At 58.6% G+C, this 15,458-nt stretch overlaps 2 long non-coding RNA genes across 2 annotated transcripts; one reads left to right on the forward strand and one right to left on the reverse strand.

The window, feature by feature from the left end:
* Positions 1-4,372: 4,372 nt before the first annotated feature.
* LOC123382076 lies at positions 4,373-6,299 on the forward strand. Its single transcript, XR_006589851.1, has 2 exons — positions 4,373-4,445; positions 5,477-6,299. It is a non-coding gene; the product is annotated as an uncharacterized LOC123382076 (long non-coding RNA).
* Positions 6,300-10,713: 4,414 nt separating this feature from the next.
* LOC102900663 lies at positions 10,714-15,324 on the reverse strand. The gene is made up of 3 exons (XR_441790.4): positions 15,183-15,324; positions 11,557-11,685; positions 10,714-11,155 (listed from the first exon to the last, which is right to left on the reverse strand). It is a non-coding gene; the product is annotated as an uncharacterized LOC102900663 (long non-coding RNA).
* Positions 15,325-15,458: the final 134 nt, after the last annotated feature.

The raw sequence follows: 15,458 nt of genomic DNA on the forward strand, positions 1-15,458 counted from the left end.
CCCTTCTCTGCACGGGTCTGTTTGTGGACGTGGGTTTTCGTTTCTCCTGGGCACGGGCCTAGGAGCAAGCCCCAGGCTTTTTAAAAGCTGCATCGTACTCCGTTGTAAGAATGTACCGTCCGACACCGTAGTGAACGTGCCTGGACTTACATCTGCATGAATCTACTCTCCCAGGACGGCAGGCTGCAGGGAAGGGTGTGTGCATTTAAATCTGGGACAGATGCTGCCCAACGGCTTTCCAAAGAGGCTCTGTGTGACGCCCTATTGTCGCACATCTTAGCAACTCCGTGTACGATCAAGCTTCTCAATCTTCGCTAATGTGACCATTGAAGAATACGAACTCATGATTTTCAATTTCTTTTTTTTTTAATTTTTTAAATGTTTTTATTTATTTTTGAGACAGAGAGAGAGACAGAGCATGAGCAGGGGAGGGGCAGAGAGAGAGGGAGACACAGAATCGGAAGCAGGCTCCAGGCTCCGAGCTGTCAGCACAGAGCCCGACGCGGGTCTCAAACTCACAAACCGTGAGACCGTGACCTGAGCCGAGGTCGGACGCTTAACCGACTGAGCCTCCCAGGCGCCCCCCGATTTCTTGAAATTACATAGAACAAGGAACATGAATTTTTTCCCCACATATTTATAAACCATTTGTGTCTCTTTTTGGTGAACTCCCTTTTCCCACTTTTCTTCAAAAGTTTTTTAAAAGGCCTTTCCTTGGGGCCTTTTTTGGGTGGCTCAGTCGGTTGAGCATCTGACTCTTGATTTCAACTCAGGTCATGATCTCAGGGTCTTGGGATGGAGCCCCACGTCAGGTTCTGGGCGGACAGCACGGAGGCAGATTGGAATCCCCCCTCCCCCCGCCGCCGTCCCTCTCTAGCTCACTATCTATCTCAAATACACATGAAAAAGTAAGTTTTTTTAAAAGGTCTTTTCTTATTCATTTGTAAGAACTCTTTATATATTAAGGACACTGGTCATTTGGCATAGGAATGTTCATAGTCTATGTTAAGATCTGGTGAAGCTCGTTACTCTCTGCTTATTCTTCTCTGTAATCTCCCTCAACCCCCGCCCTAGCGATTCTCACAAACTTTTCCATAAGAATTTCTGAATCAGCTTCTCTAGTTCCAAAAACAACCCGGTGGGCATTTACCTCTCCGGCCATCTCTCCCACTGCTCTCCCTCCCCCTCCAGGGTTTCTGGGCCTCGGCGCTGTTGGCACTTGGGGCCGAATCGTTCTGTGCTGTGGGATATTCAGCAGCGTCCTGGCTTCTATTCACCAGATGCCAAGAGCAGCCCCACACCCCCACCCTCCCGCCGGGACAGTGAAACACGACTCCACGTGTTGCCAAGCGTCCGGAACCGCGGGCAGAGCCTATCTGGCTGCACCGGACCCCTCGCTGCTCCCTGACCAGGCGAGCCACACTCTGTGCCAGTGGCCCCACGCACTCCATACGTTCCTTCATTTTTCTGTGCTGGCTGTCCATCCTCCAGCAGAGTATAATTTGCTTCTCGAGTTCTTTCGTTTGCGTCCCCTGCACCTTGAGGAGTGCCAGCCTCGCGAGGGCAGGGGATGTGGGCTGTCTTATACTCCCGCATCCCCGAAGCCTGGAGCACATCTGGCACTTAGTGTAGTCTGACTCGGGTTGTTTCCGTTCAAGAGCTCATTCTGTTTTTAAATTGGAGAAATGAGTAAATCGGAATAGGTTTGTAGTCGAACTCAGATGACAAAGGACATCTACACAGAAGATGCCCTTTCCCGTGTACCCGAGCTCCTCCTACGCCCTCCCGTCCGGTGCAAAGTACGCTGTAAATAAGCAGCAGTAAATGTTTTTCGTGGTGAACATCTGTCCAGCCTGTTTCTATTTTCCCTGTTAGTGGGCTTGGGAAGCTGGGCCTCCGACTCACAGGGTGTGGGGACGGGCTGCCAGCAGGGGACGGGCCCCAGGACTGACCTCAGCCGGGGTAGGTCGTGTCCGGGACCCCTCCCGGTCTGGTCTCTCTCCTCGGCTGACCGAGCTTCCCAGGCGCGCATCTCCGCCCCCCTCCCCGTGGGGCTCCAGCCCAGGGACACGGAAGAGAGATTGCTGAAGCGGGTCCCACCTCATGCCGTGTCCCCAGAAACCCAGGGGCTCAGCTCCGAGCTCTGCTGCGGGGCAGGTGACAGGTCGGAGAGCGACCTTTCTTGGCCGGTTCCCTCGCCTGAAGGGAGGGTCTGTGCCAGGGACAGACTGTCCAGTGGGGCAGGGGTGTTAGAGGAGAGCCTTTCCTTCCCTTTCCGTTTCCCAGACCCTTCTGGCCGGGCCTGCCCCCCACCTGGTGCTACACTCCCGCCCAGGCCTGCAGGGTGGGGGTGGGGGGAGGCCGGCCCCTCCTCCCGGGGTGGCCCCCGGCCTGTGAGGGGTCACGAGGACCTCTCCAGGGTTCTGAGAGCTCTGGGCCATCATCACCGCCTCTCGTGGGACCCCCTGTTCACCAGTGCCTGGGAGCAGGCCCCAGGCCCACCCCAAGGTCACCCTGACCATGCCTGGGGCAGCCCCCAGATGGGTCTGAAGCCGTGACCTGGACCTACCCCGGCAAGGGTCAGACCTGCAGAAGAACACAGCTCCAGAAAGACCATATAAACCAAGCTGAAGGGGGTGGTGCAGAGGCCCCGAACACGGGTGTGCCAAGCGCTGTGCGGTGTCCCGCCTGCCCTGCCCCCAGCCGGGCGTTACACCGGCCCCCGTGGCCCTCTCAGCCTCGGAGCTGGGACACGGCTTCCAGGGACCCGGGGCTCCTGCCCACGGCAGGCTCTGTGGTGTCCGCGGTTGGTCACTTGACATTTATAGCCACAGAGCCTCTCGGCTCACTGTCCCTGCGGTGGGGCCCGGCTCTGGGGACAGCACGGCTGTGGTGAGCTGGGAGCTGGCCACAGCCCCGAGGCTGAGCTGGGAGGGAGGCCCGGCGCCCGCCACGGGCTCGCCCCGAGCTCTTTCTAGAACCTGGCTTGAGGCTGGGGAAGCTGCCGCGGTGCTGAGGCCACCCCCCCCCCCGACCCCCGTCCCCCGGACCTCTGGCACTCCGGGCCTAGGCGCGGGTGCAGGGGTGAAGGAGCCATGGACTGGAGACGGGCTTACGGGAGGGCTGGATGCCAGGGGCAGGGGCCTCGGGGGGCCTCTGTGTGCTGGCCCCACCTGCATTTTGGACCCTGCGGCCCTGTGCGACCCTGCCCTGGCTGGCCCTCAGCACACACGGGCAGCAGCCACGTCTCCCTCCGGCCAGAGAGAGGCTGGGCTGGGAGGGGCTGAGGAGGCGGGCAGGGGGTCCAAACACGCCAGCCCCAGCAGAGCCGACCCTGACATGGTTCTGACTCCAAAAGCCCACTGCTGGCACTGGGAGGACTGGAGTTGTGTTGAACGTGGAAGGGAGGTCCCGCGGGCCTGAGACCTGGGAGGGGCAGGGCTTGGCTCCCCTGTGCCCAGCCTCCACTCTGCTCTGCTGTGGCTCAGTGAGGGGCCACCCAGTCACAGACTGGCTCCCTGCCCTGACTCTGGCCTGCCCCTGCCCCCCACCCACCCCTGGACCCTGGGGCCTGACTCTGGCCTGCCCCTGCCCCCCACCCACCCCTGGACCCTGGGGCCTGACTCTGGCCTGCCCCTCCCCCCCACCCACCCCAGAACCCAGGGCCCTGACTCTGGCCTGCTCTTGGAGAACTCTGGGATTAACAGTCAGGTCAGGGAGGGAGGGAGGGAGGAGGGAAGGAGTCTGGGGCCAGGCATGAGTCGGGCCTCTGGGCGTCTGGAAGCTCACACCCTACAATCCAGGGAAATTCCAGAGAGCAATCAGGGGAGAGGACGGGTGCAGGTAGGGCCTGATTATGGGGTGGGGTGTGGAGCGGGCCTGTGGGAGGGCAGGGCCACCTTGGGGAGGTGAGGCAGGACAGCTACCTAAAAATGGAGCCGATTTTCATATAAATAGAACACTTCTGGGTCTGTTTCTTTTTTAGAGTTAGGACTTATTTCAGCACTCTATCCTCCGCAAACGTCCTGGCAGCCCCTGGTGGTTTCAGCCTGGTGACACGGGCAGCTGGTTGGCTCAGGTCACCGTGCCCTGAATCTGGGTCCCCGCACCAAGGAACGATTCAGTCTTCCATTCGCCGGCCCTGCCAGATGCCTGCTGTGCGCCTGGATGGGGTCTCAGGGAAGAACCCGGCTCTGTCCCTGCCGTCCAGGGTGGACCCGGGAAACAGCCCTCAGCCGCACAGACTGTGGAAGGGCACGTGTTACCTCGGTCTGTGTGAATCAGCAAAGGCTTCCCGGGATCCATTCTAAGCAGAGTTTTGAAGGATGCACACTTTCGTAGATTCTCCTTTTTTCTTTCTTTCTTCTTAACAAGCGGTAAACAACTGTGGCAAATATCAGACCAGTGACAGAGAGACAGACGTGGACCCTGGCCTGAGGATTCTGGTAGGAGAGTCACGTGAACGGTGACAAGGGGGCACATCACGATAGACAGGAGAGGAGTCAAAGGCAACACAAGGGAGCCGTCGGCCCCACAGCTGGCTCGTCCTGGGGTTTGGCTGGGGCAGGGGGCAGTGCGTGTGGCCGGGGGGGGGGCAACAGGTGCACGGAGGGGCTTAGGCCGCCGCTTGAGCCTCAAGCGGAGATGATGACTCCAGTTGTGTCTGCCTGGCAGGGGTGACAGCGACGAGGGCACACGGGAAGGGCCTTCAGTTGACCAGCAGGGCTCCCGGGACCAGGGCTCAGGACAGTGTGGGGGCCCCGCGGGGAAAGGGCTGGTGCAGCTCCAGGTGTGCGAGTGGGGGCCCAGTCCCACTCTTGCCCCCTCAGGGGTGTCTCCGTGGGGCTGAGAAGGGCTGTTCCCTGGTGGGTGGAGGGGGGGGGTCCGGGGACAGGTCTGGCCCCTTTCTGCTCCTTGGATTTTTTTCTCTTTTCTGAACGGGGCCCCTTTGGGCAAAGCCAGCCCGTCTGTGACAACTGTCCCCAATGGCCAGGGCTTGGCCTATCTGACCCTGAGGTGAGGGGCAGGGGCAGAGCAGCATTCAGGAGCCTTCCAGAGGGCAGAGGCTGAGATCACCCTGACCGAGGACGGAGCCCCACCGGCCCCCTCAGCAGCTCGGCAGGCCCCAGGCTCAGGCCCGAGGCCGAGGCCGGGCAAAGCTGGGGCGTCTCGTCTGCTCACAAGCATCGGTGGTCTTGACCGAGGCCGGTGCTGACTCTGACAGCTGACTCTGGCTCTAACAAGACTGGCCCTGCGAGAGGCCCGTTACCTGCCAGTGGTTGGCATTCAAAATAGAATCTCGAGTTGCAGCAAAGCCTTTAATTCGATGTGTCCCAACAGCGGGTCGGTGTGTGGATGACTATGATCCGGTCGGTCCCGGGCTGTAATCACGGAGTCAGAATGAAAAATTACAGGCATTGTGTGGGCTTGTTTTAAATATAACGTAATCCACACCGTCCTCTCTCTTATTTGCTAGATTTGAAGTGGAGTCTTTGGCAATTGGCACAGGTTTTGCCTGACGTGTAGCGGATAAAAATGGCCCTTGCTCCGTGAACAGGGCACAAGGAAGGCCTCCCCAGACCCCGAGTGTTCCCTACTGCGCGTGGCCCGTGCGGCCGTGGGCTCAGACTCGGGCCCTGCGTCCGCCCAGCCGTGGGAGAGTCCCGGCAGGTAACAGATGCGTGGGCTCAGCTCTGTCGCGACGAGGAGGCCGCGCATCCTGGGGCGACCCCAGGGCCGCCACAGACACGCATGCCCTCTCCCTCCCCAAGCCTCAGCTGACCCGCTCAAAGCAAGCGGTAGACGCACCGCCTTTCGAATCAATGTTTCCTAACGGTGTTTTCCCCGGTGTCTTTGTGTGTGGTGAGGTGGGCACGGGTCGGTTCAGCCTTTCTGGAAAGAAAAAGTAGAATTGCACACGTATTCCTTCGGGGAGGAATCCGACCCGAGGGAAATAAATCAGGGACCAAGATTTGTGGTCAAAATAGGTTCACCGCGGTGTGTTTCGACGCTCTTGAAAGGCTGAGAAGAGAAACAGACGCTTCCCCGGGCGACAGCAGGAGTTTACAGCGTGCTCACCCTGCAGCCCCTCGAGGTCATGGCACACGTCTCGCTGGGGGGCAGAAGCCTACGACAGAAAGTGAAACACAGAAGCGCGCACGCTGTCCGACCCCAGCGATGGCACGGCACGGCCGCAGGAGGGAAGGGCGCGGCGAGTCTGTGGGATCGAATTTCGTTGGGGATGTTTTCTCCATTTTCCGAATGTTTTCTATCTGGTGTAATAACAACCGTAAAACAGCTGAGTGTTGAAAAACGTCAAATACGATGAGTAGGGAGGGGGGACCTGCCGTCCGGGCTCCCGTCCGGCTTTCGCCGGCCGTCCTCGGGGTCCGCGAGGTGACCGCGGAGACCGGGGCTCCCCCTGCCTCAGTGGCGGGCAGCGACGGGTCCCACGCCTGGAGTCAGCGATCCGCCAACCGCGGGGCTTCCCCAGACGTGTCTGCCTGAGTAGATTAGTGGCCTTCTAAAATCTTCCCAGGCGCCCCAGAAACGTCAAAGCCGTGGGAAGCAGGGCAGCCGCCGGCCCAGCTCATCCCTGCTGCGCCACGGAGCGCCCGTGGCCCCCCACCCACCTGGGGCCCAGTGGGCTTTCTGCCGGAGACGTGAGCTCTCCCTGCCATTTAGGCGGGGGGCCCCGTTGCTGCCCACACATCTGGGCTTTGGGGACCCCCTCCTGGCTCTGCTGGACCACCCATCCCCAGCTGCCAGGACACGCGGGCCCACCTGGCGAGCTGTCACGAGGGTAGGGAGCCTCTGGGAGGGTCGCTCCCTGCCGCCTCTCGGTAGGTCAGCCCAGACGAGGCCACCTGCAGAGACGAGGGGTGGGGCTGCAGAGGCCGGTGGCCAGTGTCCGGGTCTAGCTGGCAGCTTGCCTGGGACTTCCGTGAACCAGACCCGTGCCTGCCCAGTCAGCCGCTGAAGACGGACAGGATTCAGAAGCTGAAAGGCTGAGACGGACAGACAGACAGGCCTCAGAGGGAGGTGGAGCGGGAAGGACGGACGCAGAGGCTGTGACGTGGAAGACGCCCCCGGCCAAGCGCGCTCACCCTGGGGCAGACGTCTGCGGTGCCCACGACGCGCCCCTCCAAAATCAGCACACGCTGAGGAGGTGATGGCACCTCGTGCCGTCCAGACGGCGGGAAAACCATAAAATCCGCAAACACGTTGCCAGGGGCCTGTCAGCACAGCCTCGTAGGGAAGAAATCGGGCAATGCGTGTTGCCAGGGCTACTAAAACGTTTATCCCGCCTTCCGCGGTAATCCCACCGCCGGGAACGTGTGGGAAGCACGTAATTCAACCGAAAAATGGCAGACTTGTCCGTAGGAGCTGACGAGTGCAGGGACAACCCTCGTGTCCGACGTGCTCCAGTGTGGCCGCCGTGAGCGTTTTTAGAGATAGGGAGTATGAAGGCTATCTGACAACGTTTAAGGATCCTTAGAATACGTGCAAACAAGCAGAAAATAAAACTACCTACACGTGAAAATTAATAATTACGTAAAGCAGCCGCCGGGACGTTGGGGCGGCCCCGCCTCTGCTGGTGAACGTGGTCTGTGCCTCCCCGCTGGCCACACAGACACTCCTGTCTTCCTCGGGGCCCTGCCCTGCTGTGCCCTGTCTGGGGCTCTCTAACTGCGAAGCCGCAGACCTCAGGCTGGTGGGGACACAGTCCCGGCCGAGCCCGCCCACCCGGCCAGCTCACCCTGGTGGCCCCACAGGGTCTGGGTGATGCCCACTAAGTCATTCCAAGCTCACACCTCGAGGCACCAAACCAGAACAGGTACGGGGGGGCTGGGTGTCGGGTTAAGAAAAGGGACGAATGGGGGCGCCTGGGTGGCTCAGTCGGTTGGGCGTCCGACTTCGGCTCAGGTCACTATCTCGCGGACACGTGAGTTCGAGCCCCGCGTTGGGCTCTGTGCTGACAGCTCAGAGCCTGGAGCCTGCTTCAGATTCTGTGTCTCCCTCTCTCTCTGGCCCTCCTCTGTTCATGGTCTGTCTCTCTCTGTCTCAAAAATAAACATTAAAAAAAAAAAATTAAAAAAAAAAAAAAAGAAAAGGGATGAATGAAATGGCTTTGAAGGCTCTTGCTGTTTGCAGGCGAAGCCATCTGGGTAAGCCCGCGCAAGTCCGGACTCCCAGCTACAGCGTCACAGGGCGACGGCGCTTTGTCACGGACTGAGCCCTCCTGGCCTACCCGGCAGCAGGCACAGACCTGAGCCCGAATCGCCCGGCGCTCCTGGCGACCAGCACGGCCCACGGCACTGCGTAGGGACTCCGTACATGCTGGGGAGCGGGAGGGGACGGGAAGGACCGCGCGGTGCGTGGATGAACACGTCCCTCGGACAAGTGTGTCCTTATTCAGAGCCCGTCTGCCTCCAGATGCCCTTTGCCGGTGTTCCCACGAGGCTGCGCCCCCCAGCCGGCCCGGCCTGTGCCTGCCGCACGGGGGCCAGGAACGCTGGGTGACGTGCCTGTGTCCACACCAACCTAACCTCGTTCGTTTGGTCCACGCGTGCTCACCGGACAAAGAGAGGCTTTAGGACGGTCCCTGCCCTTGATGGGTTTCCAGTTGCCCGGGAGGCACAGGGGCAGGTCAACGAGGCAGCGTCCCAGGGGGAGCCACACGGGTGCTGTGGGGGGAGGTGCAGCGGGGGCATGGGAACACCCAGCAGGTGGGCTCGGGGGTGCGGGGAGGCCTGGGCAGGGCCTCGGGACAGGTTGCACGCCACCCGGCAGAAGGAGCGTCCGAGCGTCTGCTCAGGGTCCACCTGGGCCCCCCCTGGCCGCCCACGGAGGAGCCAGCGACCCCGCGCAGACCCACGGGGATTCAGGGGCAGCCTCAGTCTGAGTCCCAACAGTGGAGGGTCCTGAAGTCCCTCCTGACCATTCGTTCACTCGTTCATCCGTCCTTAGGGCGAACACGGTGCTGGCCTGCTCTGCACCAGGGGGCGGGAAGTCGTGACCCGCAAGCCGAGGTCCTTGTTCTTCCCGTGGGGCGCGCAAACTCCAGTGCGGGCTGTGTAAGTGCCGTGCACAGATCCTAAGGGCTGGGGTTGGGAGCGACGGAGGTGGGGGAGGGGGCATTTAATTGGTAAAATCAGCACGTGATCGAGCGCCTGAAGGATACCAAGGGGCAGATCCTTACCAAATCCGGGGCAGAGCGCTCAGGCAGCAGCCGTGGAAAGTGCACAGGCCCTGAGGATTAGCCGAGGCCAGCGAGGTGGGAAAGGGTGGAGGGAGCCGGGACACGGGGCAAAGGCGGTGGGGAGCCCCCCGGGTCGTGGTGCTGACTCCTGGGGGGCTCCGGCTCAGGCTCAGGGTTCCCGCATCTCCGCCAGGCTCCTGCCACGAGCACAAGGCCCCAGGGCTGGATCCAACAGGCTTGCCCGTGTGGGGGCCCACGCCATGCCCCACCCACAGTGCCCGCTGGGTCGGACGAGGACGGGGGACAGGCCACACGACGCCGGCCCCCGTGGCCCTGTCTCCCTCCGCGGCGGCTCTGGGGAGCACGGGCTGGACAGGAGTGAGCACCAGCAGGGTGTGATGGGAGCACGGCGCTCAGCCCGCGGCCAGGCTGCGCGCCGTGTCGGAGGCGCAGAAGCACCACAAGGGTGTGAGGACGTGGGAAGGGAAGGGTGAAACGTTTCAGAAACGCACCCGTGGCTGCACTTTGCAGACGGGCCAGCAGAGAGGAAGGGGACGGTGGGGGACGGTAAACTGCACTAGTGGGGCCTGGGGCTGGCCGGGGACGGTCCCGAATCCCGGTTTTCCAAGGTGAATGTGGCCGGGGCCCAAGCCTCAATGCCAGGACCTTCCCCTGAAGTATCCGGGGGTGTCCTGACGTCCAAAGAACCCGGTCTAGGGGTAGAGGAGGGGGAAGGGTCCTGCGGCAAGGCCTCGCCGGGGGGGAGGACGGCGGGCTCTCCCAAGTGGTCACCCCAAGGCAAGACAGCTGGGGTTTCTATTAACAGCTGCCACCTCGGGCCTGTTGCTTCTCGGCTAAGGTCGGGCCTCCGCCGCCCTGCGGGGATGGCCTGACCTCTGCTGTCCACTGCCTGTCATGGCATGGATGCTAAGCCGGGCGCGGACGGACTCGGAGGGGCTCTGTAGCGGGAGGAGGCCTCGGATAGCGCTTTCCTCCAACGGGTTTGACGTGACTCCCAGTGTGAGCATGTCCCACACGGTCACAGCACACAGCACCTCCACAGGCACTTCTCACCTTTACGGCGTGTGAACGCTCGGGCAGATTCCGCACTTTTCTGTGTTCGCTTCGTTAATGAGAAGAACGCAGGTTGCCATCCACAGAATTGACGTCACAGTCCCAGATTTTCTTCTGGAGTTTAGTGTGCTGAATGCCCACCCTCGCTTCCCAAGCTCCGGCCACAGATCCCAAACACGCAGTGAACCCCGAATGAGAAACAGGAAGAGGGTGGGGGTGCCTGGGGGGCTCAGTCGGTTAAGTGTCCGACTCTCGATTTCCACTCAGGTCATGATCTCACGGTTCGTGAGTTCGAGCCCCGCGTCCGGCTCTGTGCTGATGGCTCACAGCCTGGAGGCTGCTTGGGATTCTGGGTCTCCCTCTCCCTCTGTTCCTCCCCTGCTCACACTCTGTCTCTCAAAAAATGAATAAATGTTAAAAAAAAAAAAAAGAAGGCATTGGAATAACACTTTTAATGTACAGAGAGAGAAAGAAAGTAAGGATTCTCTGTCCAGGAAAAAACATATTTCAAACACGAGGACAAACTCACAGCTTTACTGGACACACAACACCGGGAAACCTGCACTGACAAAGGGCTTCGGGCAGGAGGGAGGAAGGCGCGAGGGGACCGAGACCCTCTGCACCCACGCGAAGGGACGGGCCTCCCGCGTCCCTGACGGTGCGAGGGAATAGGACCTTCAGAAGTTGTTATTGACATTTCTAGAAAACATCATCGAATACGCCAGCCACGAACGCGGGGTCTGCGACGTGGGGGACACACAGGAGGACGGCAGCGGAGGCGGGGGACGGGGGCGAACCCTCCAAGGCTCCCGTGCTGCACGCCACGCACATAGCATCCACGTGTGGGCACAGCGTGGTCCGAAACGGGCTCTGTGAACCCTGACGAAACCCGTAACGGGAAAGAGAAAGAGTAAATCAGCCAACCCCGTCAATAATCACAGAAAATAGAAGCTGCCTACACATCCCGAGTTAAAGGCTGAAACGATTACGTCAGGAGAAAAAACCAAGATCCGGCTACATGATACAGCATGTCCTCCATACACGGGAAGACGGGCATTTCCTACCCGTAAAGGGCCAATTTATCAACAAGACATGATGACGCTTCTGTACCTAATAACACCTTCAAAGGTATAATGAGCTGTTTACAGAGTCTCCTGGGAATGAGAGTGTCTGGAGAATTCCACAGAAGTGTTGCTCCTGTCTCTCCTCCTCCTCTGGTTTTAGTCTCGTGCACAGTGCTCCCTGCAAATTCACCTTAGGGACACCACGCTCACACTCACCTCCACTTGGCTATGACAAGAAACCGTCCCAGGAGGCAGGAAGCAGTGGTTGTAAGGATGTCTGCTCCCGGCCAAACTGCCTTCGGCCGCTGTGGACTTCAGCCTTTCCATCTGTACCACGAAGATCGACTGTGATGGGGGGAAAATGGGGGTGGGGTGGGTTTAAACAGTGAAGTCTTTCTCTGGGCCACAGCATGCGGAAGCCCCTAGAAGCTGGGTCACGGATCCAGGGCAGGATGCCCAGAGCACAGACCAGATGCCTCACTGGTTCTTCCCATGGCTTGTGTGATGGGGGGGGGAAAGAGGGTCCCGTTAAGGGCATTCTTTCGAGCCTTTTCCACACAGCTGACCGCGGTTACGCACATGCTGGAGTCCCTGAGCTGCCCTCAGCTTACGTTTAAACGGATGGATTACGAGGATGGTGACAGGTGCTGACTCGTACTTGCTTAGTTTTCCAAACTAACCTGGTCGGCGAGAACCACAGACAGCTACCTAGCTCGATCAACCCAAGGGATTAGTAGACGGAGCCATTGACGGCGGGCGTTCTTGGCAGGGGCGGAGGGACAGCATTGCTCTCTGCTTCTTGTGCACCTGCTGGGCTCAGCCTCACATCCACGTCGCAGGTACAGAAGCTCCCACGGTGTGTGGTGGGGGGAGGGCACACAGACACGGTACACAGAAGGTGCTTCAAACATTATGACCGATAGAAACTTCTTTAACATACAGGGCATTTTATTTACTCTTTTTAAGTTTAATTAGTTTTGAGAGAGAGAGAGAGAGTGTGTGTGTGTGTGTGTGTGTGTGTGAGCGGGAGACAGGCAGAAAGGGAGACAGAGAGAATCCCAAGCAGCACAGAGCCCTACGTAGGGCTCGAACTCACGAACCGTGAGATCATGACCTGAGCTGAGATCAAGAGTCAGACGCTTCACCGACGGAGCCACCCTGGTGCCCCAACACACGGGGTCATTTTAAACCTGTGGACTCGCAGATGTAAAGCAGAGTACGTGACAAATACCTTGTGATATCCTTTTCCTTCATAACTCGTGTCTTTTGTTGGATGCCATCTTGCTCTGTGTATGCCTCTCTGGGTTTCAGCTTTGAAGCACGGATAAGTGAAATTGGGAAGGACAAACTTACACAAAACCCCTTTTTTTATGGCATGATCATAACAAAGAGAAGGAAGCTCCCAGAATCCCGTATCCTTTCAAGAGAACCAATCATCTGGAAATCAAGTCTTTGGCGTTTCCAGTAATCTTCCAAGCCGTCTTCCCCGTGCTACTACGAAGGGGTACGGAAGCGATGGATGCAGAAAGGTCTAGAAGGATATGCACCAGGCTGCTGACATCAATGATTTCCAGAGGATGTAATGGAAAGGAATGATGACAAATTATTAAATTTTTCTTTACACATCATTGAATTATCTTCATTTGTTACACGTAACACATATCACCTTTGTAATAAAAATGTCAGTAAGGAACATTGTTAAAGAAAAGCAACTACTTTGTTCATTAAAAAAACCCCGCTGATTTCTGGGGCACCCGGGTGGCTAGGTCGGTTAAGCATCCGACTTCAGCTCAGGTCATGATCTCATGGTTCACGAGTTCGAGCCCCGCGTTGGGCTCCGTGCCGACAGCTCAGGGCCTGGAGCTTACTTTGGATTCTTTGTCTCCCTCTCTGTCTGCTCCTCCCCCACTCATGCTCTCTCTGTCTCTGTCTCTCTCTCAAAAATAAGTAAACATTAAAAAATGTTTAAAAACCCCATTGATTTCTGGGCGACTGGGTAGCTCAGTTGGCTAAGCGTCTAACTTGGGTCATGATGTCGCAGTTTGTGAGTTCGAACCCTGTGTCGGGCTCTGTGCTGACAACTCGGAGCCTGGAGCCTGCTTCCGATTCTGTGTCTCCCTCTCTCTGCCCCTCCCCTGCTCACACTCTGTCTCCCGCTGTCTCTCAAAAATAAACAAACAGTAAAAAAATTTTTTAAACAAAAAAATTTAAAAAAATAAACATAAAAACCACTGATTGGGGCGCCTGCATGGCTCAGTCAGTTGAGTGCCCAACTCTTGATTTCGGCTCAGGTCATGATCTTGCGGTTCGTGAATTCGAGCCCTGCATCGGGCTCTGCGCTGATCCCTGCACGGAGCCTGCTTGGGATTCTTTCTCTGCCCCCCCCCCCCCACTAGTACACTATCTCTCTCTCTCTCAAAATGAGTATTAAAATAAATTAATTAACGAATTAAAAAAAACACCGATTAAGAGAGTGTTTGTATATAATGCACATGGTCTGTCATGCTAAAAAGAATTAGTAAGCTCACCAGAGACTAAATTCCAAAGTCTAATTGTTAGTTTACAGCATCAGTTTTATGAGTCAGAAGCTTTAGGGTAGCCTCTGGGGTTTTACACCACCCCCCTGGCCTGAGCCCCTGAGCCCCCGAGCCCAGGGCACTGCCCCGTGATTAGATGAAGTGGTGTGGGTCATGACTTAGCACAGTGCCTGGCAATGGCCAGTGCCCGACCCCACCGCGAGGCCCTGCAGAATCAAGGTCACCTACACCTGCTAGATGGGACTGCCCACCCACCTTCCCTCCAGGGATAAATGTCACAGGAGTCACTGACAGCAGGCAGGTAAGGTGTCCTCAAAATCAACATCTCCCTCTCTCGGAGCACCTGTCCTGACATGTGACAGAGGCCACTGCCTCTAACCCTCTCCAGCAGCAAATCCTTCTACCAAGTGGGGTGCTTCCCCCAACGGACCACGCTCTAGCCTTCTAAGCTGCTAGAATCTTCAGAATTTTCAACCTTGATACCGTTGGTATTTGGGGCCGAGTGGTTCTCTATTGTCGGGGGTGGGGCGGGGTCCTGCACATTGTGGCACGTTTATTGGCATCCCTGGGCTCCACCCGCTAGATTCCAGAAGCGTCCAACCCGCACAGTTGTGACAAAAATATCTCCAGACACTGCCAAGTGTCCCCTGCGGGGCCAGAGTGCCCCCAGTGGAGAACCACTGTTACCGGTTCAGGTGGCCTTGGCCCTCCCATGAGGACCTGGGACTAGGATGACAGGCTGATAGCCACACCCCCCGCCCCCGCCTCCCCCGCCAAAAACAAAACCAAAAACCCAGGACATGAACCTTGGAGACCTTCCCAGGAGCAGTAGTAGCCTGTGAAAGCCAAGATTTGTCTACCATTTTAGTGCAAACTTTCTCCCTTTTGGGTGGCCACCAGGAGGCTCTGGGCAAGGGAAAATTGTGGCAGGTCCCTGTGGGGCTGAGAGAGGGGAAGGGGTGTTCAGCCAGCTGGTACTCGCGAATCCATTCACGGGGCATAAAAGGAGCGGGACAGACTGGCAGGTGACAGTCACTCAGTCCCGTGGCTTTAATGCCACCCATGCACCCACGAGCTCTCAATTTGTACTTCCAACCCTCACCCGTCACGGTAGCCAGCCTCCTGCACCCCGCCGCCCCTCTGCGTCTGCGGGTATTCTGCAGGCATCTCAGACTCAACATGCCACACCTCAACTGGGTTTCCCCCCCAGACCTGTCTTCCCTAGTGACCCTCATCCCAGGAACTGGCACCACCGCGCACCGGACCGCTCGAGTCATTCTTGGTTCTCTTGTTCCTCTCCCTCACCTTCCACGTCCATCAGTCATGTCAGCCCTGCCTCCAAAACACGTCCCTATCGGCCGTGTCTCCTCTAGCTCCCCCTCGGCCGGCGCCGCGGCTCTGCCTCTGACCCTCTGCGAGCCGCCTCCCGAGGCTGCGCGGGGCCGGTGGGCGGGGCCTGCGAGGAACCGGAGGAGGGGCCTGCGCGGAGCCAGGGGGCGGGGCCCGCGGGAGCCAGAGGAGGGGCCTGTGAGGGGCCGGGGGGCGGGGCCTGCGAAGGGCCGGGGGGCGGGGTCGCAGCCG

Source organism: Felis catus, chromosome E1, assembly GCF_018350175.1.
Source record: "Felis catus isolate Fca126 chromosome E1, F.catus_Fca126_mat1.0, whole genome shotgun sequence".
Lineage (NCBI taxonomy): Eukaryota > Metazoa > Chordata > Mammalia > Carnivora > Felidae > Felis > Felis catus.